The sequence below is a fragment of the Schistocerca serialis genome, chromosome 7 (assembly GCF_023864345.2).
Source record: "Schistocerca serialis cubense isolate TAMUIC-IGC-003099 chromosome 7, iqSchSeri2.2, whole genome shotgun sequence".
NCBI lineage: Eukaryota > Metazoa > Arthropoda > Insecta > Orthoptera > Acrididae > Schistocerca > Schistocerca serialis.
The window spans coordinates 567,684,791-567,711,791 of NC_064644.1; the positions used below are offsets into that span (position 1 = coordinate 567,684,791).

General features: G+C 43.2%; 1 protein-coding gene across 1 annotated transcript in view; it reads left to right on the forward strand.

The window, feature by feature from the left end:
• Window positions 1–402: 402 nt before the first annotated feature.
• LOC126412432 (juvenile hormone esterase-like) overlaps window positions 403–27,001 on the forward strand; it is a 160,899-nt gene continuing 134,300 nt past the window's right edge. Inside the window, exon 1 of the mRNA XM_050082027.1 lies at window positions 403–511. The gene's annotated coding sequence lies outside the window, so the exon portion shown is untranslated. The remainder of the gene's footprint in view (window positions 512–27,001) is intronic.

Below are 27,001 nucleotides of genomic sequence, written 5' to 3' on the forward strand. Positions count from 1 at the left end.
TGAAGTCACGCTGATACGTTCTGTTGCTGTGTGTTTCCATTCCATGATTAATGTGATTTTGAGGAGAAGTAATAAAATGAGCTCTAACATGGAAAGTGAGCGTTTCCGGACACATGTCCGCATAACATATTTTCTTTCTTTGTGTGTGAGGAATGTTTCCTGAAAGTTCGGCCGTACCTTTTTGTAACGCCCTGTACATGTGGAGGTCACAGCCACGGGTTTAGTAGTGTAGCACATAGTTTTATTGCGCGATGACTGCGGGACCGTCAGCGGTGCATCAGACCGGCGGGCCGTCAGCGCAGCGCGCAGGCGCAGAGCGTCCCCCGCCCCCCCTCCCCCCTTCCGGCGCCTTGGTCCACGCGCGCCCCGCGTGACGTAGCCGGGCCAGGCCGCGCGCCGCCGGCGTCCACGTGCCGCCGGACGGCCGCCGCCTCTATAAAGATGCCGTCGCGACGCCCCTGCCGACACACGCGGACACGCCACACGTCGCACACCTCCACAACCGTCGCCGGTAAGACGCCGCGCGCCGCCGCCGCCGCCGCCGCCGCCGCCGCCGCTGCTGCTGCGTTTCGGCTCGGGTCTTTGTGCCAAACATTTACTTGCCCTGTTCCCACGCAAGCGTCGTGCCCTTGCAGCTATTGTTATTTTGCGTTTCCGAAAGTTGAAACTCGATCGGTTGTAATTGCTCTCCATTCCTTCTATTACACGCGTCGTCTTCCTCAAAAACACTATGTCACTATGTCCGTATCTTAAGGATCGAGCTTTCGATGATGTTCACCATTTTCTGCTTCAGACGTACTGAATATCTTCGAAAGCTCGAGTTTTAAATCAGACATGACGCTACTTGTATGCCGATCAACTCAGACATTCTTGGTCGTGTCGGTCCAGCGGGTAGGGTGCTGGACACCGGCCCTGGCGGGATTTTTCTTCTTTCCATTTCTCCACATGACGGTGCGCGCTCCACTCAGCCTCCTATCAAACTGGGAAACTTTTCCGGGGGTAAAAGGCAGTGGGGGCGAAGGGCTCGCCACACTTCCCTCCTAATGCCCTAGCAGACGGAACGCTGCATTCTTCCTAAAGTCGGGTCAGAAGCCCGCTCACGGGTTGAGCGCCATCTACATTTATACTGCACAAGCTTCTGAACAGTATTTTAGTTTCCAGAATGAGATTTTCACTCTGCAGCGTAGTGTGCGCTGGTATGAAACTTCCTGGCAGATTAAAACTGTGCGCCCGACCGAGACGAACTCGGGACCTTTGCTTTTCGCGGGCAAGTGCTCTACCAACTGAGCTACCCAAGCACGACTCACTCCCCGTCCTCACAGCTTGGGTAGCTCAGTTGGTAGAGCACTTGCCCGCGAAAGGCAAAGGTCCCGAGTTCGAGACTCGGTCCGGCACACAGTTTTAATCTCCCAGGAAGTTTCATATCAGCGCACACTCCGCTGCAGAATGAAAGTCTCATTCTGGAAACATCCCCCAGGCTGTGGTTAAGCCATGTATCCGCAGTATCCTTTCTTTCAGGAGTGCTAGTTCTGCAAGGTTCGCAGGAGAGCTTCTGTAAAGTTTGGAAGGTAGGAGACGAGATACTGCCAGAAGTAAGGCTGTGAGGACCGGGCGTGAGTCGTGCTTCGGTAGCTCAGATGGTAGAGCACTTGCCCGCGAAAGGCAAAGGTCCCGAGTTCGAGTCTCGGTCGGGCGCACGGTTTTAATCTGCCAGGAAGTTTCAGTATTTTAGTTGCAACGAGGTCCATAGCCCACAACCATTCTGCACTGGCAGTTATTGTTAGGATTGAACCACTTTTACTTTATACAGGCGAACCCGACCATGGCGTCGCAATTGCTAAGTAAGTACGCGAATTTGATATACGTTCTAATATCCTTCTCCCGCTTCTCTCTGTCCATCTCCTCCTGCCCCCTCCACCTTTCCCCTCTCTGTGTCCATAGACTCTCCTCGCCCTATTTGCACCTCCTCTTCCCCCCTCTCTCCATCCTTGTTGAGCATTGTTGATGCCAACGAAACCTTGACTGCGAACTGAAGTCGCTGGGTACATCGGTTGGGACCATTGGTATACAGGGTACCACAGACCTCTCCTGCTTCTGCTACATCTGTAGTGACAGTAGCTGCAGTGACACTATTTCGCATATTTTCTATCTACAAACAGGTCATATTACAAAGTCCACTCCATTCAGATTCCGTAGTACAATTCTAATCAAAAGCCGATAGCCACAAACACAGTTTTCCTGTCTTCTGCGAAAACCGACTGCGAAATAACAGCGCATATCTGTGTATATAAAATTCAAATGGCTCTGAGCACTATGGGACTTAACATCTGAGGTCATCAGTCCCTTAGAATGTCCGCAGCTCGTGGTCGTGCGGTAGCGTTCTCGCTTCGACCGCCCGGGTTCCCGGGTTCGATTCCCGGCGGGGTTAGGGATTTTCTCTGCCTCGTGATGACTGGGTGTTGTGTGCTGTCCTTAGGTTAGTTAGGTTTAAGTAGTTGTAAGTTCTAGGGGACTGATGACCAATAATATTAAGTCCCATAGTGCTTAGAGCCATTTAGTCCCTTAGAACTTAGAACTACTTAAACCTAACTAATATAAGGACAGAACACACATCCATGCCCGAGGCAGGATTCGAACCTGTGACCGTAGCGGTCTCGCGGTTCCAGACTGAAGCGCCTAGAACCGCACGGCCACACCGGCCGGCCCTGTGTTCATAATTTTTGTTTACAATTGCCGGCCGCGGTAATCTCGCGGTTCTAGGCGCGCAGTCCGGAACCGCGCGACTGCTACGGTCGCAGGTTCGACTCCTGCCTCGGGCATGGATGTGTGTGATGTCCTTAGGTTAGTTAGGTTTAAGTAGTTCTAAGTTCTAAGGGACTGGTGACCACAGCTGTTAAGTCCCATAGTGCTCAGAGCCATTTGAACCATTTTGTTTACAATTATATGGGCTCTAGTTGCACAAGGAGAACCAATATATAAATGGGAGAAACAATTTGTCTAATTAATTAAATACCGTGTTACCGTAGTTAAAACTGACTGCGAGAAAGGAAACGAACCTGACTATTTACACAGTACCGTACAGCACAGCAACAGCATTTTCTTTCTCTCATTCCGTTTTAAAAGAAAACCTAAGCATTGTGGTTTAATAAATAAAAAAAAAGCACTTATCTTATGCTCGTTTATTAGAATATCGTGCAAAAATCTGAAATAAGTCGGCCAAGAAATTTTAGAGATGTTAGAATGTTTAATATAAGTATATTAAATTTCTTGACCGACTTATTTCAAATTTTTACACGGTACTCCAATAAAAGTTTAGACGGGCATAAGATAAGTATTTTATTTTTTTAAAACAACATGCGCAGGTTTTCTGTTAAAACTGACTGCGAGAAATAAAATTCTGTTGCTGTGCTGTGGAAATGGTCAGGTTCCTTTTCGTTCTCGCAGTCAGTTTTAACTACGATAGCAGGGCATCTAAATCATTAGGCAAATTGTTTCTCCCATATATATTGTTTCTTCTTGTACACGTAGAGCCTATATAATTTTAATCAAAAATGAAAAATAATATATATGAAAAATATACAGGGTGTACATAAAGTCCGGTAACGCTTTCAATTATTTATTGCACAAGAACCAAACATTGTAGAGATATCATTCATATGTCATTTTGAAGAGAAACCCTGAAAGCTTTTTTTAAATGTATACCGCCACAGCATAGTTTGGTAATTTGCCGATAGTCAGCGCTAGTCGCATACATGGCGTGTTTAGGTCCGGAGCGAGCGTTCTGTGTGTTGGAGTTTACTGTTTCATGAAATGGCTTCCCCGATTACCAGATCTCGCTCCGTGTCACTTTTTTCTGCGGGGACACATCAAAGATCTGGTATATGTACCGCCTCTACCACGTGATGTAGCAGAGCTCCGGGAGAGAATACGGGAAGCGACTGCCACAGTCGAAGATGCCATGCTGGGACGGGTATGGCTAGAATTCGATTACCGTATTAACGTCTGCCGGGTCACTCAAGGTTCGCATATCGAATGCAAAAAAAAAACTTTCAGAGTTTCTCTTCAAAATGCAATATGTAAGACATCTGTAAAATGTTTAGTTCTTGTGAAATAAATAACTGAAAGTGTTCCCGGACTTTATGTACACCCTGTATAGCTTATGTCCGTCAGAACATTTATTAGAATGTCATGTAAAACTCTGGAGTAAACTGCTCAATAATTTCGATGTTATTGCAAACAATGGTGTACATAAAAAGCGCTCAAGTAGGTGTTTTTACAATCGCGTTTTCGAATGGAACATTAGGTCAAAATTTCAAAGCATTCGGTGAAAACTTTCGGAGATTTATAACATTCTGAACAAAGGAATATTTATACTTGTCTTCGTACACGTAGATTGTTCATTGCTACGTATTTTCGGTGATATAGCCACTCCCAAGATTAAAGTATAACCGATTAAACGCACATACTTCTGTAGTTCTGTTCCGCTATGTCGGTGCTGGCAGGGGTTATCGTAGACACATGAAAACATTTGGATAAACGGGGCAAAACATTTGCTGGGCAGCTTGGGAGATTATCAATACTCATCGCCTCTGTCAACAATAGATGAGACTAGCGTAAGGCTTGTGTGCGTATCAGGGTGAGGCATTTTACGACGACCGTAATAAAATTTCTGTGTAAGATCGGCCACAAGCGCACGTGAATTTAACTTCTACTCAACCCTTGAAGACCTGCGATCCTTAAAGTGTACCTTTCTGAGTCTCATTTATGATGATGATGCAAACTTTCTAAGCGGGCTGGAATCACACGATTTCTTAGCGGCAAAAATAAAGAATACTTGGCTCATAGTCAACGTACTTATCTGCGTTACACAATTTAGTCCGCTCCGCTTCTAAAATTATGTAACGTAGTTTAGTATGTTGACTGTAACCCAAGTACCGGTGCATGCGTTTACCTAACACGGCCGAAACTATAAACCTGTGAAAAATATAAAACAAAAAACTGGCTTAACACAAAGAACCACAGCCATTACGGCAGGCTAATGTACGTGGCGGGGAGTACATTGTACGAATATTATCGATTGGCTTTCCTATTCCATTCGCTTGCTTTTATCTTACTGCCATCGACCCTACGCGAGTTATACAATGGTGGCAGCATGACAGACACTCAAAATTCTTCGAATACGGCTCCTCTAAACTAGCTCATATGGGCATCGCAGGACGATAATATAACGTTCTTTTCGCGAAATACTGTTGAGGAAGTTTAGAGAAAAGGTATTTGCAGCTGACTGCACAACGATTCTACTGTTTCCTACTTATATTTCGCGTACCGACCGCGAAGACAAGATAACAGAAATCAAGGTTTGTACTAAGTGGAGTAGGAAAGGAAATGACTAGTAGTGGTACGTAGTGCGCTCTATCATACGTCATACGGTGGTGTGCGGAGTATGTACGAAGTAGATCTGGATGAAGTCTTCGCTTTTCCTAATTCTGATTTTAAGTGATCGTCCCACTTCACATCAAAAATGGTTCAAATGGCTCTGAGCACTATGGGACTCAACTGCTGAGGTCATTAGTCCCCTAGAACTTAGAACTAGTTAAATCTAACTAACCTAAGGACATCACAAACATCCATGCCCGATGCAGGATTCGAACCTGCGACCGTAGCGGTCTTGCGGTTCCAGACTGCAGCGCCTTTAACCGCACGGCCACTTCGGCCGGCCCACTTCACATCGTTTCTCTGTATTGGCCATGAACACATACAAAGTGACGAGCTGGAGATGTTCACCACTAATCTTATAATCAGATACAATCGGGTTATTCCTCTTTGTTTCAGGCACTATCTTACAAGTATTCACATTTAAAGTGCGTAACCTGCCAGGTTAGCCGAGAGCGCTAATGCTCTGCTTCCTGGACTCGGGTAGGCGCGCCAGCCCCGGATGGAATCCGCCTTGCGGATTAACGACGAGGGCCCGTGTGAAGACCAGCCTGGATGTGGTTTTTAGGCGTTTTCCACATTCCACTAGGTGAATACTGGGCTGGTCCCCACGTTCCGCCTCAGTTACACGACTTGCAGCCATTTGAAAACCGCACTATTTCATAGTTTACGTTAGACTCAGACATCCGGGATACGGGGTGACGACAGGAAGGGCATCCAGCTACCCTTCTGATCCTAACATCATCAAACCCATAGTAACAAGGCCGACCCCGCGTTGAAGTGGGACAAAGGCCCAAAGAAAATGATGATGATGATGATTCGCACTTCAAGTGCAGATTTTGTCCACGCCCTTCCGCAGCTTTGTATGACCGTCCAGCAACGATACTTCCTTGCATCGTCAGCACCCTGTCTGATTTATTGTATATGTACATTGAGAACTTGAGTGACCTTATTAAACTTCCTTGATATTACTTCTGTTTTTGTGGGGCATTCGCCACAGATCAGTGCAAAACCATTATGTGCTTGTCAGTGTTTCCCGTTTCCGCCCGTCTTCATTTCTCTACCCTGAGACACTGAATAGCTTTTATTTTTGTTATTTTTAATACTACTTCACCCATTTATAATAGGTTTTGCCATCACATGACCAAGAAAACACAAAATTCTAGAGTGATGATTTCTAATCTACGAGTATATGAAGACTGCACTCACTTCGTCTGAAACTCAGTTTCGTGACTGGATATTACAGGGATGTTTGCTGGGAAATCTCACATCAAGTGCAAATGCGTTCACCGCTTCCCGAGCTAATTGTTTCTCTTGTGCCCCAACAGAGGATAACGCGTGATATTACCGCACGCTCTGATTGCGGCGTTAGTAGGCTGTACAACGTGGCAGGTAAACTTCCTCAGTTAAAGTCGGAAACTACGAAGCTCTTACATCCTGAAATGGCAATACATAGCCTAACAGCTCTGCCTCAGTATTTATTTACACGCAGGATTTTCGTGTCTTCACTGGTGATGTCAGAGAAACGTAGTGAAAATCTACCGAGAGCTCTTCGTTCTTAAGAACATTCTCTACGTAACGTGATTTTTTCGTTTCTTCGTTGGCTCCAAATAAATCTCGTCAATTTAATCTTGGTAGCGGCGGTAAAAACTTAGTAGACACGCGGAAATAATGCCCGGGTCTAACCAAATCAGCACGTGCGGTCTTACGGGTAGAAGTTGGCTCTCCAAAGGCGACAGGAAGAAAACTTCGAATATAAGTTTCCTTGCCTTCCACGTAGTGCGTTGTGCACGTGGCTTGCAACCGTACCACGAGATCCTTTATTTTTTTATCTAACTGCTTTGAACTTCATAACCAATACGGTCATACAGATCAGAAAACAGAATCGAAATGGCTTTGGTAAGTTTTCTAACTGCGATGACCTTCCTTCTAACGCACTTTATTACTCCTGTGCTATACATATGTATGGAACAACGAAATGGATAAAGATTCAGAAAGGGGTCCGGCAAGGCTGCATACTGTCACCGTACTTATTCAATCTGTATGCAGAACATGTTATGAGGAATGCGAGGCTAGATGAAGGAGAAACAGGAATTAAAATAGCTGGAATAAATGTAAACAACCTCAGGTACGCGGATGATACGATCCTGTTGGCAGAAAGTGAAGAAGAATAGGGAACACTCTTACTGAAGGTGAAAGACGAAAATGAAAAGGCCGGTCTTATGCTGAATGTGAAGAAAACGAAAATTATGGCAACTACACCTACCAATTCGTGGGATATAGTAGGAGAAACCATGGAGGTAGTGACCACATTCAGTTATCTCGGTTCCCAGATCTCTGCTGATGGCGACTGCAGCCATGAAATCCGCTGACGCCTGTTGCTCGGTAGACAGGCGATGTCAAACCTTGACAGGGTTATAAGGTCCAGAGATATAACACTAGCAACAAAGATGCGTATTGCGAGGGCTATGGTCTTTCCAGTTGTGATGTATGGATGTGAGACCTGGACCATTAGAAAGGCTGAACGGCGAAGAATTGACTCCTTCGAATTGTGGTGTTGGAGGAAACTTCTTAGAGTTCCAGGGCTATGGTCTTTCCAGTTGTGATGTATGGATGTGAGACCTGGACCATTAGAAAGGCTGAACGGCGAAGAATTGACTCCTTCGAATTGTGGTATTGGAGGAAACTTCTTAGAGTTCCATGGATTGCAAGGAGAACCAACAGATCAATATTGGAGCAAATTGAACCAGATTTCTCCCTGGAAGGTCTAATGTTAAAACAAAAGCTGACCTACTTTGGGCACACAATGCGAAGGCATGCCTCGCTGGAAAAAACATTAATGCCGGGAAGATTGAAGGAACTAGAAGAAGAGGACGTCAGAGGATGAGATGGATCGATGGCATCACAGAAGCAATGTTTTCCAACCTGGAAGGTCTACGGGAGTAAGTGCAAGACAGGAAAAAGTGGCGTGATTTGGTTCATGGGGTCACGAAGAGTCGGAACCGACTAAACGAATAGAGAGAGAGATACATTGAAAATTTTACAAAAAATAATTACTCGCTTTCGATCTCCAGCGTGGAGGGAAATCAGAAGCAATACTGACTCTCAACATCGTTAGTAGAATTACAAACTGCACGTTTGCTCGCGAATCGCAAGGACGGACAATGGCCTTATCAAGCTCTGGCCGCTGAGTGACTTAGTTGGGACATTCTGTTTATAGGAAGCCTGCTCACACTGGCACGTATCTACGAGCTGATAGTTGTCACCATCCAGCTCAGCGTGAAGAGTACTTCGTACCTTGGTTCACAGGTATCTCAGACCCTGAAAGTTCGGCAGCTGAGCTATCACATCTCGAAGTTACCTTTCGTCAGAATGGTTATAGTTAGAGGCAGATGAAACGTGCGTTGCGCTATCAGCCTTCTGTGCAACGGGTGAGTGACGATAGCAACGAAGTGGCACCTAAGTCTACGGCCTTCTTGCCTTACGCAAGAAGCATTTCCAACAGGATTGGCCGTATTTTGCGGAAATATGATGTGCAACGTGTTTTTCGACCACCTTCTACAATTAAGGCCCCGTTGGCGTCCGTAAAAGATGATCTTGGTTTGCGTAAGGCTGGTGTCTTTCCTTGCAGTTGTGGCATGTCATATATTGGACAGACAATCAGGACTGTGGAAGACCGGTGTGATGAACATAAGCGTCACACGCGCTTACAACAGCCGAGAAAATCCGCTATTTGCAGAACATTGCCTTGACACCGGTCATCCTATGGAATACAACAACACGCAGATTCTGGCTTGCAAATCCATCTATTGGGATAGTGTTATTAAGGAAGCTGTTGAAACGAAACTATCAAGCAACCTTATAAACAGAGATGGCGGATTTTGTTTAAATGCTGCTTGGAATCCGGCTCTGTGTCTCATCAAAAAACAGAGGGACAGAATTAGTGCTACCTCACCTGTTAATAGTTACTATCGATATTTCTGATGTTGGTTATCTGTGGTTGTGTGTTGACTCTGCGGTTACTTGTTTTCTGTGTGGTATCTTCCTTGTTTCTCCTCTGTGAACCGAGGTGTTAAATTCCCTTGCACATTTCTTCCTCCTTGCAGTTGTGCCTTGAGAATGGCAGGGTGTGCTACTGTCGAAATATCGGCGGTGGTCGACGACGTTACCCGGCAGAAAACCGGTAAGTTATTTGAACAAGTCTACAGTTATTTGAATGTGTTCGTCAGTAAGCGAATTGGCGCATTTGGGGAATTGAGATCGAGATCGAGAAGTCTCTTCACCCTCAACGGGTGACTGTGTGGTGTGCAATGTCCAGTCTCTGAATAATCGGTGCAATATTCCTTGATGGCACGGTGACTACCGAACGGTACGTGAAGGTTTTGGAAGATGATTTCATCTCCATTAGCCAAAGTGACCCTGATTTCGACGTGGATCACGCAAGACGGAGCTCGATCCCATCGAAGCAGGTTCAAATGGTTCAAATTGCTCTGAGCGCTATGGGACTTAACATCAGAGGTCATCAGTCCCCTAGAACTTAGAACTACTTGAACCTAACTAACCTAAGTACATCACACACATCCATTCCCGAGGCAGGATTCGAACCTGCGACCGTAGCCCATCGAAGCAGGAGAGTGTTTGATGCACTGGAGGAGCGCTTTGGGGACCGCATTCTGGCTCTGGGGTACGAAGAGGCTACAGGCATGGACCGCGATTGTCCGCCATATTCTACGGATATGAACACATGCGACTCCTTTTTGTGGGGTTATATTAAAGACAAGGTGTACAACAATTACCCCAAAACCATTGCTGAGCTGAAAACAGCCATTCAGGAGCTCATCGACAGCATCGACGTTCCGACAGTGGGTCGTGCAGAATTTTGCTATTCCTCTGCGCCACATCATCGCAAATGATGGCAGGCGTATCGAACATGTCATAACCTAAATCCGAACATGCTAAGTTTGTTTCATGCAAAAGTAACTCAAAATATGAGCTTTCTACATCGTCTACTGATTATTACTACAATGACTTTACAAAATACGTATGGCATGTCTTATGTCTTATCAATGGGCAACATCGATAGTTGATATTTCGTCTTTAACGTCGATGTTACGAAGTTTCATAGATTTCAGTATCGATATTGAAATATCGATGATTACAATCCCAATGATATGTTTTCAAAACAAACGCTACTTTTACACGAAGCACTGTCTTCTCGGCTGCGTCTGGAAGCAGCTTCGTCAGACGGTCATACGAGTATACCACACCGCACAATCAAGACTATGGGGGCGCCCATGCTTACCAGCGTAATATGTCATCAGATTAGCGACACCCATGCTCTACTCGGAGAAAAATGAAACAAATTTTAAGCAAAAAAAAATCACTGTGAACATTCACTTTCCTGTTTGTATCAAGACAATCTACTGCCAAGTTTTGCGGCAGATCGACAATAATGGTACAATGGAAATCAATTTTAAGATAATAATTCTATCCTTTTACCGACCTCCCAATTCAGATGATACAGTTGCTGAAAGGTTCAAAGAACACTTGAGTTTGATTTCAAACACGTACCCGACTCATACGATTATAGTTGGTGGTGACTTTAATTTACCCTCGACATGTTGGCGAACATTTTTGTTTAATTCCGGACGTACGCATAAAATATCGTCGTAAATTGTGCTAACCGCATTCTCTGAAAATTTCGAGTAGCTATTTCATGAGCCCACGCGAATTGTAAACGGTTGTGAAAACACACTTGACCTCATAGCAACAAATAATCCTTAGTTAACAACGAGAATCAAAACCGATATAGGTATTAGTGAACACAGAGTTGTCGTCGCGAGATTGAATATTGTAATCTAAAATCCTCCAAAAATAAACTAAAAATACCTATTCAAAAAGCAGATCAAAATTCACTTGAAGCCTACCTGAGAGACAATCTCAATTCCTTCCAAATTAATAACACAAGTGTAGACCAGATGTGGCGAATTCAAAGAAATAGTATCGGCAGCAAATGAGAGATTTATACCATATAAATTAACGAAGGACGGAGCTGATCCTCCTTGGTACACAAAACGGGTCAGAACAATGTTGCAGAAACAACGAAACAAACATGCCAAATTTAAACAGACACAGAATCCCCAAGATTGGCGATCTTTCACAGAAGCTCGAAATTTAGAGCGGACTTCAATGCGAAATGCTTATAACAGTTTCCACAACGAAACTTTTGTCTCGAAACCTGGCAGAAAATCCAAAGAGATTCTGGTCGTATGAGAAGCATGTTAGCGGCAAGAAACAATCAATGCCTTCTCTGCGCGATAGCAATGGAGATACTATCGAAGACAGTGCTGCCAAAGCAGAGTTACTAAACACAGCGTTCCGAAATGCCTTCCCAAAAGAAGACGAAGTAAATATTCCAGAATTCGAATCAAGAACAGCTGCCAACATGAGTAACGTAGAAGTAAATATCCTCGGAGTACTGAAGCAACTTAAATCAATAAAATCAAGTCTTCTAGTCCAGTATGTATACCAATTAGTTTTCTTTCAGAGTATGCTGGAGCATTAGCTCAGTACTTAACAATCATATACAACCGTTTGCTCGATGAAATATCCGTACCCAAAGACTGGAATGATTAAAAAGATCAAACCAATATTCAAGAAAGGTAGTAGGAGTAATCCACTAAATTACAGGCCCATATCGTCAACGTCGATATGGAACAGGATTTCTGAACATACAGTGTGTTCGAACATTATCAATTACTTCGAAGAAAACGGTCCATTGACACTCAGTCAACATGGATCTAGAAAACATCGTTCTTGTGAAACACAACTAGCTCTTTACTCTCATGAAGTGTTGAGTACTACTGACAAGGGATTTCAGATCGATTCCGTATTTCTGGATTCCCGGAAGGCTTTTGAGACTACCACACAAGCGGCTTGTAGTGAAAGTGTTTGCTTATGGAATATCGTCTCAGCTATATGACTGTATTTGTGACTTCCTGTCAAAGTGGTCACAGTTTTTAGTACTCGACGGAAAGTCATCGAGTAAAACAGAAGTGATCTCTGGCGTTCCCAAGGTAGTGTTATACGCGGCCGTTTGCTGTTCCTTATCTATATAAACAATTTTGGAGACAATCTGTGCAGCCGTCTTAGTTTGTTTGCAGATGACACTGCCGTTTATCGACTAATAACTTCATCAGAAGGTCAAAACAAATTGCAAAACGATTTAGAAAAGATATGTGAATGGTGCGAAAATTGACAGTTGACCCTAAATAACGAAAAGTGTGAGGTCACCCACATGAGTGCTAAAAGGAATTCGTTAAACTAAGGTTACACAATAAATCAGTCTAATCTGAAGGCCGTAAATTCAACAAAATACCTAGTAACTACAATTACGAGCCGGCCGCGAAAGCCGAGCGGTTCTAGGCGCTTCAGTCCGGAACCACACGGCCGCTACGGTCGCAGGTTCGAATCCTGCCTCGGACATGGATGTGTGTGATGTCCCTGGGTTAGAAAGTTTTAAGTTGTTCTAAGTTCTAGGGGACTGATGACCTCAGATCTTAAGTCCCATAGTGAGTAGAGCCATTTGAACCATTTTTTACAATTACCATTTTTTACATTTACGAACAACTTAAATTGGAAGGAAGACATAAAAAAATGTTGTGGTGAATGCTAACCAGAGACCGCGTTTTATTGGTGTGGGATCCTTACCAGATAGGACTGACGGAGTATATCGAGAAAGTTCAAAGAAGGGCAGCACGTTTTGTATTATCGCGAAATATGGGAGAGAGTGTCACTGAAATGATACTGAATTTGAGCTGGACATCATTAAAAAATGGCGTTTTTCGTTGCGACGGTATCTTGTCACTAAATTCCAGTCACCTACTTTCTTTTCCGAATGCGAAAATATTTTGCTGACTCCGAGCTACAAAGGGAGAAACGATCACCATGAAAAAATAAGGGAAATAAGAACACGTACGGAAAGTTATAGGTGTTCTTTCTTTCCGCGCGCTATACGAGACTGGAATAATAGAGAATTGTGAAGGTGTTTCGATGAACACTCTCCCAGGCACTTAAATGTGGTTTGCAGAGTATCCATGTAGATGTAGATGTAGATGTAGACTGCATCACTTTTACAACATGCGCGTAACCGCTGACAAGAGTGGTTACACATAATAATAATTAACTCGTTTACTAAGTTTATTCGGTTTCTAGATAAATATTATGCGTTTACGTTCGGTTTCATGCCAGTTATACTTCTTACTAAGTATATTATAACGTTGACATGTAATCATAAAGTTACGATCATAAATCTTTCGTACGACATTTAGTAACACAGCAAAAAGTTTCATTTTATTGTAGAATTTATTTTTGTTGGTTACAAGTGAATATTTATAATACGCATATAATATATGTGCAACGATGAAGAACTAAATCGACTTCACGGTGCTCGAGACTAGCAGTATATGGCGCGAGATAATTTGCACCTTTTTGCCAAATTCTGTCTAATATTTCATTTACGGCAATTACTATTTTAACAGAACAGTGGCGGTTACTTACCAATAAATTTCATTGGAGAGTATACGTGTAGTGAAGCTGAATCGGCATGGAAGTGTCTACACGACGATCGACGACGGATTTTTCTCTGGTATTCAAGTTATAGAAAGTACAAAGTTTCCAACCTATGTGTTTACGAGGCTCCATGAATTAGTCGTCTATCTGTGCGTCCATAACGTCAGGAGCCTGACGCTACTCATTTATCCCTTATTGTCTATACTTGTTAATGTAGTAGTAATGCTGTAACCATCAGCTGTAATATGAGATACTGTACAGTAGCGAAGGTACGTCAATTGTTACGTTCCTCTATGCAATCTCGAATGCATATTACGGTAGCGTGCGTATTGTGATTAAAACATAAACCTCCAATGCTTACTGTCAACTAGTACGAGCGATACATCGAAGAACTGGTCTGGAATCCCTGTACCGCCGCGAAAAGGACGTGGTGCGGTTTCCTTGGGCCTCTTGCAGACGACGGAAGGCCGTGTGTCTCTACATAGTGGACGGCTTCCCGCTTCCTTCTATAGCACCACAACTCAAAAGTTTCGAAAAAATGTTCAAATGTGTGTGAAATCTTATGGGACTTAACTGCTAAGGTCATCAGTCCCTAATCTTACACACTACTGAACCTAAATTATCCTAAGGACAAACACAAACACCCATGCCCGCGGGAGGACTCGAACCTCCGCCAGGACCAGTCGCACAGTCCATGACTGCAGTGCCATAGACCGCTCGGCTAATCCCGCGCGGCAAAAGTTTTTACTCTCGTCTTCTCTGGTTTCTCCACAGTCCATTATAATACTACCACATAACGAATTCTGTGTTTCAGACGCACATTCTCAATAATTTCTTCCCTAAATTGAAGCCAATGTTTGGTAATAGTAGAGCTCTTGGCGAGGAATGTGCTCTTTGCCCGTCCTTGTCTGCTTTCGATGACCATCTTGCTTCGTCCGTCATACGTCGTTTCGTTTCCGATGTAGCAGAAATCTTTCACTTCGTCTACTTCACGCTCACCAATTTTTATGTGAATTGTGTCGCTTAATTCATTTCTGCTACTCCTCATTACTTTCTTCAGTTTCACCTCGCATTCTACCCTCATTAGACTTTTAATTCTATCATCTGAGGGTAGTAATGTCATCTGCGAATCTGATCGTTGATATCGCCTCACCCTGAATCTTAATCCCACTCTTAAATCTTCCTTTTCTTTCAGTCATTGTTTCGTCGATGTGGAGGCTGAACACTAAGAGCGAAAGACAGCACAACAGTCTAACGCCATTTGTAATCCAAACACTTCGTTCTTAGTCTTCCACTGTTACCGTTCCCTTTTGGTTCTCGTTCGTATCGTATATTGTTTGTCTTTTGCTGTAGGTTACTCATGTTTTTTCACAGTATTTAGAACATTTCGCAACATGTCGAACCCTTTTTCTAGGTGACTGTTCCTTTGAAGGTGCTCAATGTTTCTTATGCCATTCTTCCATTTCCAAAAACAACGTCAGGGCTGCCTCTCTGGTGCCTTACCTTTCTTATAGCCAGACTGATCATCGTCTAACAATTCCTCAGTTTTCTTTTCGACTCTTCTCCATACTCGCCTTGGACAGAGTGAAATGGGAGCCTTCAGAGGCAGGCAGCGAGCTGCTTGGCGTTAGCGGTGCGCTTTTCGCGTTTAATTTCGGATCACATTGTCAGGTCAGCAGTTTTGTAGTTTCTGACCGCCATTTGTCGTTAGTGTACAGTATAGTAAACGATTTTTTGTGGATGTCGGATGATTGAAGAAACTGTGACTATATACGAGTAAATATTAGAGAGTTTCGCTAGTACTCCCTGACTGTTCCATACCTGCCTATGCAAGCAAATAAAAAAAGGCTGAAACCTGGAATCAAATATTTAGATTGTATAACACAGATTTTTGACACACTGCCATCACAGGAGAAGAAAATGATCGAAACTTACTTTTCTTATTTTTTATTAATCTTTGGCAAGATATTTACAATACACACGTGTATATAGGCTGTACAGGCTACTGCAGTTACTTCCGTGGTAACTGACAACAGCAACTTATAAATTTCCTTCCTCAATCTGTACAGTTTCCATGACTTAAACTAGAGAATATCGCCATTCGCGTTCTCCAGTACTGCTAACGAAGTAGTCCACTAAATTATTTGCAATAGTTTTCTCTGCACTCGATCTGCAGTTTGTAACCGATACAGATCCTCGTATGTTTAAAACCATCGCACTGTTAACTGTCTTCGAATTTTACTCCGTGTTGAGCGCGAACGAAACTGTGAAGCGCAACACACCACCTAGATGTTTTGCATACAGGATGGATCCACTGAAAGGTTGGTGAATATCCGTCCGTTATTGGATATCAGTCCAAATGTACATTCAATAGGACGACTTGCTCTACGCAGTCGGTTATTCAACATTCTCTTTTCCATACATACAGATGTTCTACAAAATGGATGCATGTAATTTCAGGACAAAGAGGACACCTGCAACGACAGCAAAAATGGCATCTCTGGCTTTGTGGTCCCTGTCAATGGCCGTATTTTAGTATTTCTAGCTTTTGCGAAAAGGTGAAATATGCATACAATATTCTAAATATACCTTTCTGTGCTCCAAGAACATAAATTAGGTACTAGAATTGATCTACATCTACATCTCCATGGGTAAGGTACAACAGCTGTTTCGTTTAGAATTTTTTACCCAAGTAGCCGAGTTCACGGAATGAGGAGAGTCATGACGTCTGTTCCATATTTTGCATTTCTTCGCAATTACAACACCTGCAGCTAGCACTGCTACCCCCTCTACGAGGAACACGTTGTGACTGTATGGTTCTCACAGCAACACACCGACAGGCTGTAGCTCCGCTACTACGTAAGGGACTAGGGCTCTGTGCACCCTAGCCGGCCGGTGTGGCCGAGCGGTTCTAGGTACTTCAGTCTGAAACCGCGCGACCACTACGATCGGAGGTTCGAATCCTGCCTCGGGCATGGATGTGTGTGATGTCCTTAGGTTAGTAAGGTTTAAGTAGTTCTAAGATCTAGGGGACTGATGACCTCATATGTTAAGTCCCATAGTGCTCAGAGCCATTTGAACCATTTGAATCTGTGCGCCCTAGACGGCTGCAGGAAGCCGTCCACTGTGCAGAGACGCAGCGCCTCCCGACGTCCAGAAGAGTCCTAAGTAAACCCCGCTTTGTGCATTCCGCAGCAATGCAGGGAATCGAGACCAGTTCTTCCATGTTCCGCTCATACTGGTAGACAGTAAGCATCGGAGGTTTGTATTTTAACCACAATAAGCACGCTACCGTAATGCGTATTCGAGACTGAACTCAGGTATATGCTGCATGACATACGAGTACATCGTTAGCGTCGACTAACACGGTGACTGATCAACGAAAGCATTCAGAGAGAGCCGGCAGTGCAGTCTGCGAGAGAACGTGTTACACCGCTGCCGCAAGTAGGCCGTCACACGCTGTGCAATGGCCGGCCTTGCCGCGAGGCCACTGAGGCAGTTCGTGTGAGACCGACAGTAGTTACAGGGGAATGGTCGGACTTGTCCTGCAGAAATTTGTGCTGATTTCGTTCCCAACGTTAGTCAACTTTGAAAAACGTCTCTAAGAAAAAAATTATAGCTTGCAGCACGAACTGGAAGTCATTAAAAAGTTATGAAATACGACATTTTTCGCTTGCTTTGCGCGTCTGAAACTGCCTAATACACGTACAGCTCATGATTCTCTCGCTACGATACCCAGCGCATTTTACGGACAAGGCGGCGTCGATTACGTGCCGCTCTTTAGTCACATCGATGCGAGCGCTGATTGGCCAACTGAAACAGATGACTACATATTCTTAGAGAAATGTAACTTACTTACTTTCTATGACTTCCTTCCCAAAATGATATGGAGTATATGCACATGATTACGGAATTTCCAAAACGTCGGCATTAATTTTAGTATATCCAGCTTTTGCGAAAATGTGAAATATGCATACAATATTCTAAATATAATTTGTGTGCTCCTAGAACATAAATTAGGTACTAGAATTGATCTACATCTACATCTCCATCGATACTCCAGAGTCCAATTTACGGCGCGTGGCGGTGGGTATCCCATACCACTGCTAGTCATTTCCTTTTGTGTTTCACTCGCAAATAGAACGAGGGAAAAGTGACTGCCTGTATGCCTCAGTATGAGCCCTAATTTCCCGTATCTTATCTTCATGGTCCTTGCGAGCAAAGTATGTTGGCCGCAGAAGAATCGATCGGCAGTCAGCTTTAAATGCCGGTTCTCTAAATTTTCTCGAAAGTGTTTCTCGAAAAGAACGTCACCTTGCCACCAGGGATTCCCACTTAAGTTCCTGAAGCGTCTCCCTAATACTGGCGCGTTGTTCAAACCTACCAGTAGATGCAGCAGCCCGCCTCTGAATTGGTTCGATGTCTTCCTTTAATACGATGGGGTACCAATCCCAAGCACTCGAGCAGTACTCAAGAATAGGTTGCACTAGCGTCTTATGTGCCCTCCTTTACAGATGAACCACATTTTCCTAGTTCTCCCAATAAACCGACCATTTGCCTTTCCTACCACAATCGACGCATGCTCAATCCATTGCACATCGCTTTGCAACGTTACGCCCAGATATTTAAAAGACGTAACTGTGTCAAGCAGTACACTGCTGCCGGCCGTTGTGGCCGAGCAGTTCTAGGCGCTTCAGTCTGGAATCGCACCACCGCTAGCGTCGCAGGTTCGAATCCTGCTTCGGGCATGGATGTGTGTGATGTCCTTAGGTTAGTTAGGTTTAAGTAGTTCTACGTTCTAGGGGACTTATGACCTCAGCCGTTAAGTCCTGTAGTGCTCAGTGCGATTTGCGCCATTTCTAGTACACCGCTACTGCTGTATCCGAACATTACGGGTTGGTTTTTCCTACTCATCCGCATTAACTTACATTTCTGTACATTTAGAGCTAGCTACCATTCATCACAACAGCTAAAAATTTTGTGTAAGTCATTGTTTCACCATCTTTCTTTAGTGTGACCTGATAAGTCAATGAATAACAGACCGACATTTTTATAGAAAACTGGTCCATAGTGAGGAATGAGTCCTATGTAATATCGGTATATTTTGAAATGTGCGCCGGCCGCTGTGGCCGAGCGGTTCTAGGCGCTTCTGACCGGAACCGCTCTGTTGCTACGCTCGCAGGTTCGAATCCTGCCTCGGGCATGGATATGTGTGCTGTCCTTAGGTTAGTTAAGTTTAAGTAGTTCTAAGTCTAAAGAACTGATGACCTCATATGTTAAGTCCCATAGTGCTTAGAGCCATTTGAACCATTTGAAAAGTGCTTTGCATATTTAATCCGAATTTTGAACCGGGGAGAGAAAAAATAATAATGTGCTAGTGGCTGCAACTTGAGAATACTGTCATGTAAGTAGACGGAAATTGCTATGATCTGTCCGCTGTAGTTTTTCGTGGTCTATTCTGTACAATGCATTCCGCTGACTCAAAAATACTCTGTCTACCGGTTGAGGTACATTCGTCGAGTCAAACAGAATCGGAAGTACCTGTACATATTTGTCAGTGTGCGTACGAAACACGTCTGCTAATGGTTCGTAATTTTTATGACGTAACCAAGAATCTAGAAGGAGAAGTGAACAGGTGAATGGTTTCACGAAATGGAAGGAACGCTCACTGTGAAAAATGTAAAATCTTCCTTTCCCATTTTTCCAGACTTCGATGTGTGTGCCACAAGACTTTCTGCGCACACCACTGTTCTGTTCAAACATATTGCAAAGTTTCCGGTCGATTCCTGAAGACAAACAAATGACATAGGTAGCAATTATACGGAAGATTACGAAAACCAGAGAGCTTATTGTAACAACCACCTTAGTCCGTACACCACCACTGTCTTACGTGATAAGTTTATTCTCCGACTTTTCTTTCAAAGATAACTGCTACTTAAAAGTGGCAATATCAATCACAAATTCTTCAGCAATATAACTATCTTCATTTTTTTTCTGTCAGTGAATTATCAGTTTGTAATAATGATTACTTCTGTCATTCCTAACTACATGTCTACACTATCACATCGTTCGTCTGGAGCTTAACCACCATTCAGCCACGGATCTTCGATATTTCCGAACCGCGGCAAAAACTCGATAGTGGCGCCCCCTCCCCCCCCCCCCCCTCCCCCATCCCCACCCTGCCTCAAGCGTTTGAGATACAACGTGAAAAATTTAAAGACAAATCGATTTTTCAAAAATATGTTCATTTTGTAGCGCACATCTTTATGAAGTGTTTGATATATAAAACATGTATGTTCGAGATATTATGTTATTTGGTTCAGTCCTTAAGGCCCAGCTTTTTTTTCTCTCTAATCTTGCTACAGCTTTACACGGTGTGATTTGCTTTCTGCGAAAGAATCTATTACCCCACAAAAGTTCGTCAAACGTTTTCCTACATAAAAAAAATCGAAATTTCGTTGTCTAACACTGAAAAAGCTGTTAATACGAATAGCAGCCGATACTGATGTGATTTCTCAATTTGATTACGTCTATTTGGTCGCTGTCTGCTAGATAAAACGAAATATTTAATATTGCAGCAGTTGTAGCACACACCAAATAAATGAGTCTGGTTTGGAATAAATGGTCATTTTTATGTACCTCATTTACATAAATAACGTGACAGAACTTAATCCACGAACTACCAATATCAAATGCCTATCAGGCCTACTACAAGCAAAAAGTTTTATGTTATGAAACAGTTTCACATTTCATTCACACGCTCCAGTTTCTCGAACAAGATCGAAAAGTAGTAGTAGTAGTACGTAATTTTTATATAAATTTGAGATCGTCATATTTTTCCACATAATTTGTGTGATGTCCTCGTTTATTCTCCTTTCTTGTTCTAACACAACTCAACAAAACTTATTCTCCGGTTAACTTCACTAACCCTGCCAGACTCACTGGTTTAGTTACCCCTCATTTGTTCTACGGTTAGGCGTTATTACTTGTTCGTGCAACGCGTTTTCTGCACTGTTCCCAGAATAGAACTTACGTCGCTGCTAACCGGGGACTGTACAACTGACCCTTAGTAGTGTAGCAGCGTTCTGGCAAAAATTTTCTATCAAAATTTCATTTTCTTGGATAAAATGGTTTAAATGGCTCTGAGCACTATGCGACTTAACTTCTGAGGTCATCAGTCGCCTAGAACTTAGAATTAATTAAACCTAACTAACCTAAGGACATCACACACATCCATGCCCGAGGCAGGATTCGAACCTGCGACCGTTCCGGACTAAAGCGCCTATAACCGCACGGCCACACCGGCCGGCTTTCTTGGATATACCGAGAGGATAATATGTAATGGTTTTGTTATTTATGTTAGCCGTTTACTTCCACTCTGGTAGTCTGAATCTGTGGATTTCGCTAATAATTATAACAACGCTTATAATTCGCACATCCAATCAACCAAATAAACAAACAGCAGTTGACATTCACCCGCTAGGGTTTACTCCGCTTTTGGCTGCGGGGAAGTTTTTTATTTCTAGATGCGACGGGGATTCCCCTGGTAGAGACATCACGTACACTAAGGACGCATTCAAAAACCAACTAATGATTCGTTCAGAAACCAACTCAGTATGTGTTCAAAAACAAACCTGGATGTGCTTCAAAATTATATGAAGAATCGATAAAACAACGTGCGCTTAAGGGTAGTCACTTTGTGAAACAAGGTTTTTTCTGCAAGAATATGAATTTTGCGCCATTTGAAATTGCCACCCAGGGAAGATACCCCTGTTTGCGCCCCCCACCCTGCGCATATATCCGGGCCTGCCAGCATTTCGCTCATGTTATAATCTGTACGAGTTATCAGCTGATGGCTTCAGCTGGAATGTGCTGTATATCTCCATGGCAAACAGCAAAAACATCCATAGCTTTTCCATCATCTACACGGCGAGACTGATAGTGTATAAAATTGATCGGAGTTTACAGTTAAAACAATGCGGTTCGCAACATGCCCAAAAAATTAAAATTACTCTTACCATACAGTACTGCACACAGAACGAGTATTATTAGCCTTCGGCTTTAACAAAGCCCTGAATCGGTATGCCCCTTGGTTGAGCGCTGCGCCGACCGACCCTGTTTGCCCGGATGTTGCGCAGTGTGCTAACCATATCCAGGGCTATTCATCTCTTAGCCGCAGACGCCAAACCTGAAAACACGAGTTTTCGCGATTTTTTGGTAGCTTCTGGTAGGTGTCGGCAGCTTAAATTTTCCTTGTGTATCTCAAGAGGCATCAACCAGCACCGGCAAAAAGTTATGGCAGGTTTTGTCATGAAACGTTAGACCATTCCCTTGTGAATGCGCTGTTGTTGACGAAGGGAATATCCGATTTTATAACCTCCCAGCATATTCTGCACATTACACGGCTTATTGCATTGTAGCCATTTCTCATTCACTTCATACAGAGCAACATAACATTACTTTTAGGGCATATAGAGCCTCTGTATTTTCAGTTAACGATACATAGCCCGACCTATTTGATCGTGTAAGCGTAGGCTTCCGCGGCCGTTGTCTTCTTCAATAAAATTCTTCAGGGTGTCAGACCGCATCGTCATAATTTAAAATGCGCCAACGTTTCGGCCAGCGTTGCAGCTAGCCTTCATCAGGGCCTTACGTTAACGTTAACGTAAGGCCCTGATGAAGGCTAGCTGCAACGCTGGCCGAAACGTTGGCGCATTTTAAATTATGACGATGCGGTCTGACACCCTGAGGACTATTTGATCGTGTTAAGGTGTTGAGCGCTAGATTTCGTGATTGGGAGCTGAGATATATCCGGTCGTGTATTTACTCTCGTATGGAACTGGCATTACTACGTGAGTGGATACATCAGACACGACGAGGACTGGCGGTATGTGATGGTCAACTGCTAAATCTTCATTTACTTATTAGCAATACTATGCAGTTTTTTCATTGGAACAAAGTGGACAGTTTAACATTTAGATCTATGGAGATTAGTGCAGAAGTGTCTTCCAATAGGCAGAAGGAGAAGTTCGATCGTCTACAAGAGGGTCGACAGGAAACACCGATTCCAAACAATTCCCAAACGGTTATTAATTTATCGGAAAAAGAATTGTCTAAGGAAGAACTTTCTGTTCTGTCTAAAGGAGGGAATTTTGCAATAACTCCATACAAGATTCCTATGGAGGACATTATTGCTAATATAGAGGCAGGAATTCGTCAGTTACCATCATATTCTGCTGATGAAATTAGAATGGAAACCTCCAGGATATTACACAAAGCTAAGCCACACAGCAGCAATCTGTCTCAAGGGGAAAGGAAGGCATTGCTGGAGATCAATGCACTTCACCCAAATAGAAAAATGCCTAAAAATAGGAGAGAGCAACAACCATCAGCTGGAAAAGTATTTCTTCCGTTCATCCATAATATCACGGGTCGCATTGGGAAAGTACTAGCCAAGTTTCAGGTAGAGACCATTTTTAGACCTACTAAGAAAATTAGTGAATGCCTAAGATCAACAAAAGATGCTCGTCACCCCCTAGCCACCCCAGGGGTATATAAAATTCCGTGTAGTTGTGGCAGGGTTTACATAGGAACTACAAAAAGAAGCATACGGTTGACGGAGCACAAAAGAAACTGTCGCTTGGGACATATCGACAAATCGTCAGTAGCGGAACATGTTTTTAAGGATGGAGATCACGAAATAAAATTTGGTGAAACAAGCGTGCTAGCGAGGACGTCGCACTATTATACACGTATGTATAGAGAGGCAATTGAAATCCACAAACATCAATATAATTTTAATCGTAAAGAAGAAGGATTAAAATTGGATAAGATATGGCGGTCGACGTTGCATCAATCACGTGACAATCGATTGCCTGCAATCGAGAGAACAGACGATAGCCAGAGATAGCTGCACATCGACGCCATGTGACGTGTGGTGGCGCCCCCTACGATATCCATAGAAGCGGCGACCCCAGCTCCTAGCAGCCAGTCGTCGACTCACCTCGGAAGATTTTCTCCGTAGTTCAGAACGAAACGTCAGGGAGAAGAAGTTCTACAAATCGACCACGGCAACTTAGCCCGGAAGTGTTTACTGATGAATAAAACGCATTCTTTGGTTCGCCTCCGCCATAACATTTTCCATGTGACGGTTCCAATGTAAGTTGTTCGTAGTTGCCATCCCTAAGTATTTAGTTGAAACGTCAACCTTCAAATCTGTTTGATTTATCGTGTAACCGAAATTTAACGGGATCTTTTTAGTACACATGTCGCAGGCCTCACACTTTTTATTGTGTAGTGTCAACTGTCACTATTCGCAACCTACATATATTTTGTCGAAATCAACATGTTTTGATCTTGTTATAACTTTACTAAACAGTAAGCGACAGCATCACCTTGAAACAGTCTAAGACGACAATTTGTTATGTGTTCTGATGTAGGGAACTCTTCTGAATCAAATTATGGTTTAAACTTTTTTGGAAATTCAACAATAAAAATGCATTCCATGACTCGAAATTAGTTGTTGTCAGTTACAGGTTCTATTATCCATATCGTAATCCGTTTCTTAAGAAATTTATAAATCATTTTTGGACTAAATTAATTCATTTAACACAGCTACTGACTACGATTGCTTGATTGGGGAAGAGAAATGGAAAAATGGAATTAAAGTTAAGAGGAGTAATGTTGCTGATGTTGTGCGGATATGTTACAACTTGCATCCAGGAGGATCTAGGGTCGCATTTCCAGAGGGTAATCAGATTTAAGTAGTTCATGTTTTTCCTAAATCAATTAAGACATATCCGTCTCAGTTCGTTTGAAAATCTGCAGCCGATTTTTTACCCCATCTTCGCCTATTCCGAAACATGTACTCCATGTTTAACAATTTCGTCTATAGAAAGACGAGAAACCTTCATTTTCTTTCTTTCCCATACCCAAAGAGAATACTGTTAACCGAATAACTTCTTACAAACACTATACCTTGAGAGCAATGTCTAAGAGCCGCTAAGAAAAATGCAGGACAGCTTCTGGACCTCCGCCTGAGCAGCGTCACGCTCAGACGGGACGAGTTGGCGCAGTGCTCGCCACACTGGTGTCACATTCTGGAGGGCGGCGGTTCAAATCCTTGTCCGGCCACCCAGACCTAGGTAGGATTTTCGGGATGGTTCCTTCGAAAAGGACATCGCCTATTACCTTCTCCAATTGGAGCTTATGCTTTGTCTCAGATGACCCACACTAATTTTCCTTCTACAATACACAAACGGAAAGAACACTGAAACACAGAAACTCTTAAAAGATTTGCAAAGAAATGTCATTCATGAATTTTCCCGATTCTTAGAGAATGACCTTGTGACAACAAGCATGGTAACCCGTCACACAAAAACAACAGTTCATAAACCAAGTAAGTTTGAGATCATCTAGCGCCTAAAAGGCAACAGGCATACTGCCGGTATATAGAGAAAATATGTCACCTCTGAAGTTTGGTAGTGCATATAAATGGTTCAGCCAAAGTGACCAAGTCTGTGGTTCGTATATATATGTATTTTTTCTGTAGAAAACATCCCTACTCATGGTGCATTATCATCATTGACCCAAATGAGATCCTTCTGAAATTTCCGTCTCGTGCAGTAAATTAGTGAAAAATGCATAATTATACGGTAGACACCGAATAACGCGATGTTTTTTCGCTACACGCACTTAATATGCGCTCGTGCAATTCTTAGGAAAGAAACATAGGCAGCAATCTGTTCGTGCCTCATGTTTTAATTTAACTCTGTCTTCAAAACTAAATTGCATCCTATCTCACGTCTTATGGCTTATCATGCCACTTTGCTTATGAAACCTCTTCGTATATCAACATTATCTTAAGCATCTGATTGCAGATCGTAATTTACCACTCGCAGATATGGCTAGGAATCACAAAAATCTCGATGTTAGAGATGATGTATCCATTGAAATCTGCAAAATTCTCAGGAGAATGTGTTAATGTTCTCCAGACTGTATTTTTATGTTCCACTTACAAGTGGCATTGCCACTGATACAACAGCAATGGTTAGAAAATATTTTTTTTTACAAAGTTCTTAGGAATGCTTCCAGGTATTATGGTCGTTCTTGAACGATATCTCATCAGCCAGTCCTCCCGATGTTGTCAAGGGAACAACTGTCCGATAAAAGAGATTAATTCTTATTTCTTTGGAGGTTTATTTCAAACTCTTAAACACTGGAAGTCCCATGCTTCTTGGCAGAGCCTAGGGGAACGATGCGGGAGACCCGCACCGCCGTACTAGGCAAGGTCCTAGTGGAGGTGGTTTGCCGTTGCTTTCCTCCGACCGTAATGGGGATGGATGATGATGATGAAGACGACACAACTCCCAGCCATCTCGGGGCAGATGAAAATCCCGGACCCCGAGGGGAATCGAACACGGGAGCCCGTGCTACGGAAGCGAGAACGCTACCGCGAGACCACGAGCTGCGGACTCTCAAACATCAGAGAACTAAAATCGAAAATAAACATCGCATAAGAATCTCTCGAACACCAGAGAACTAAAATCGAAAATAAACATTGCATAAGCATCTGTTGGGCACTGAATGTCCAGTATGTTAGTAACAAACTAAACGTTGATTCTATCTGCATTTTAGACAATAATTTCAGTCATAGTGAAACTTTGTGTCGTAACACAAAAAAAGGAAATATCTTTTCCTAGTTGATCTATATAGTTCTTCGACTGTAAGTTAACAATACATATAATTGTAAGCCTAGAGATTCTCTCGTGAAATGGTCCAGCTCTTTGAACGAAGAAGTAACATGTAGTTGCTAGAATTCCTCGCTCAAAGCATCCAGAGCTTACACTCACCACAGACAGTTATGAACAACAGTACGCTATAACAACTTCCTTTAGATGCTCGTACGTGACTCCTGCCAAAGGTACTGACTGAAACGTGCGGTTCTGATATTCTGCACTCTCTGCAGGCATCAGTTACGTAAAACATTATCCCCTTC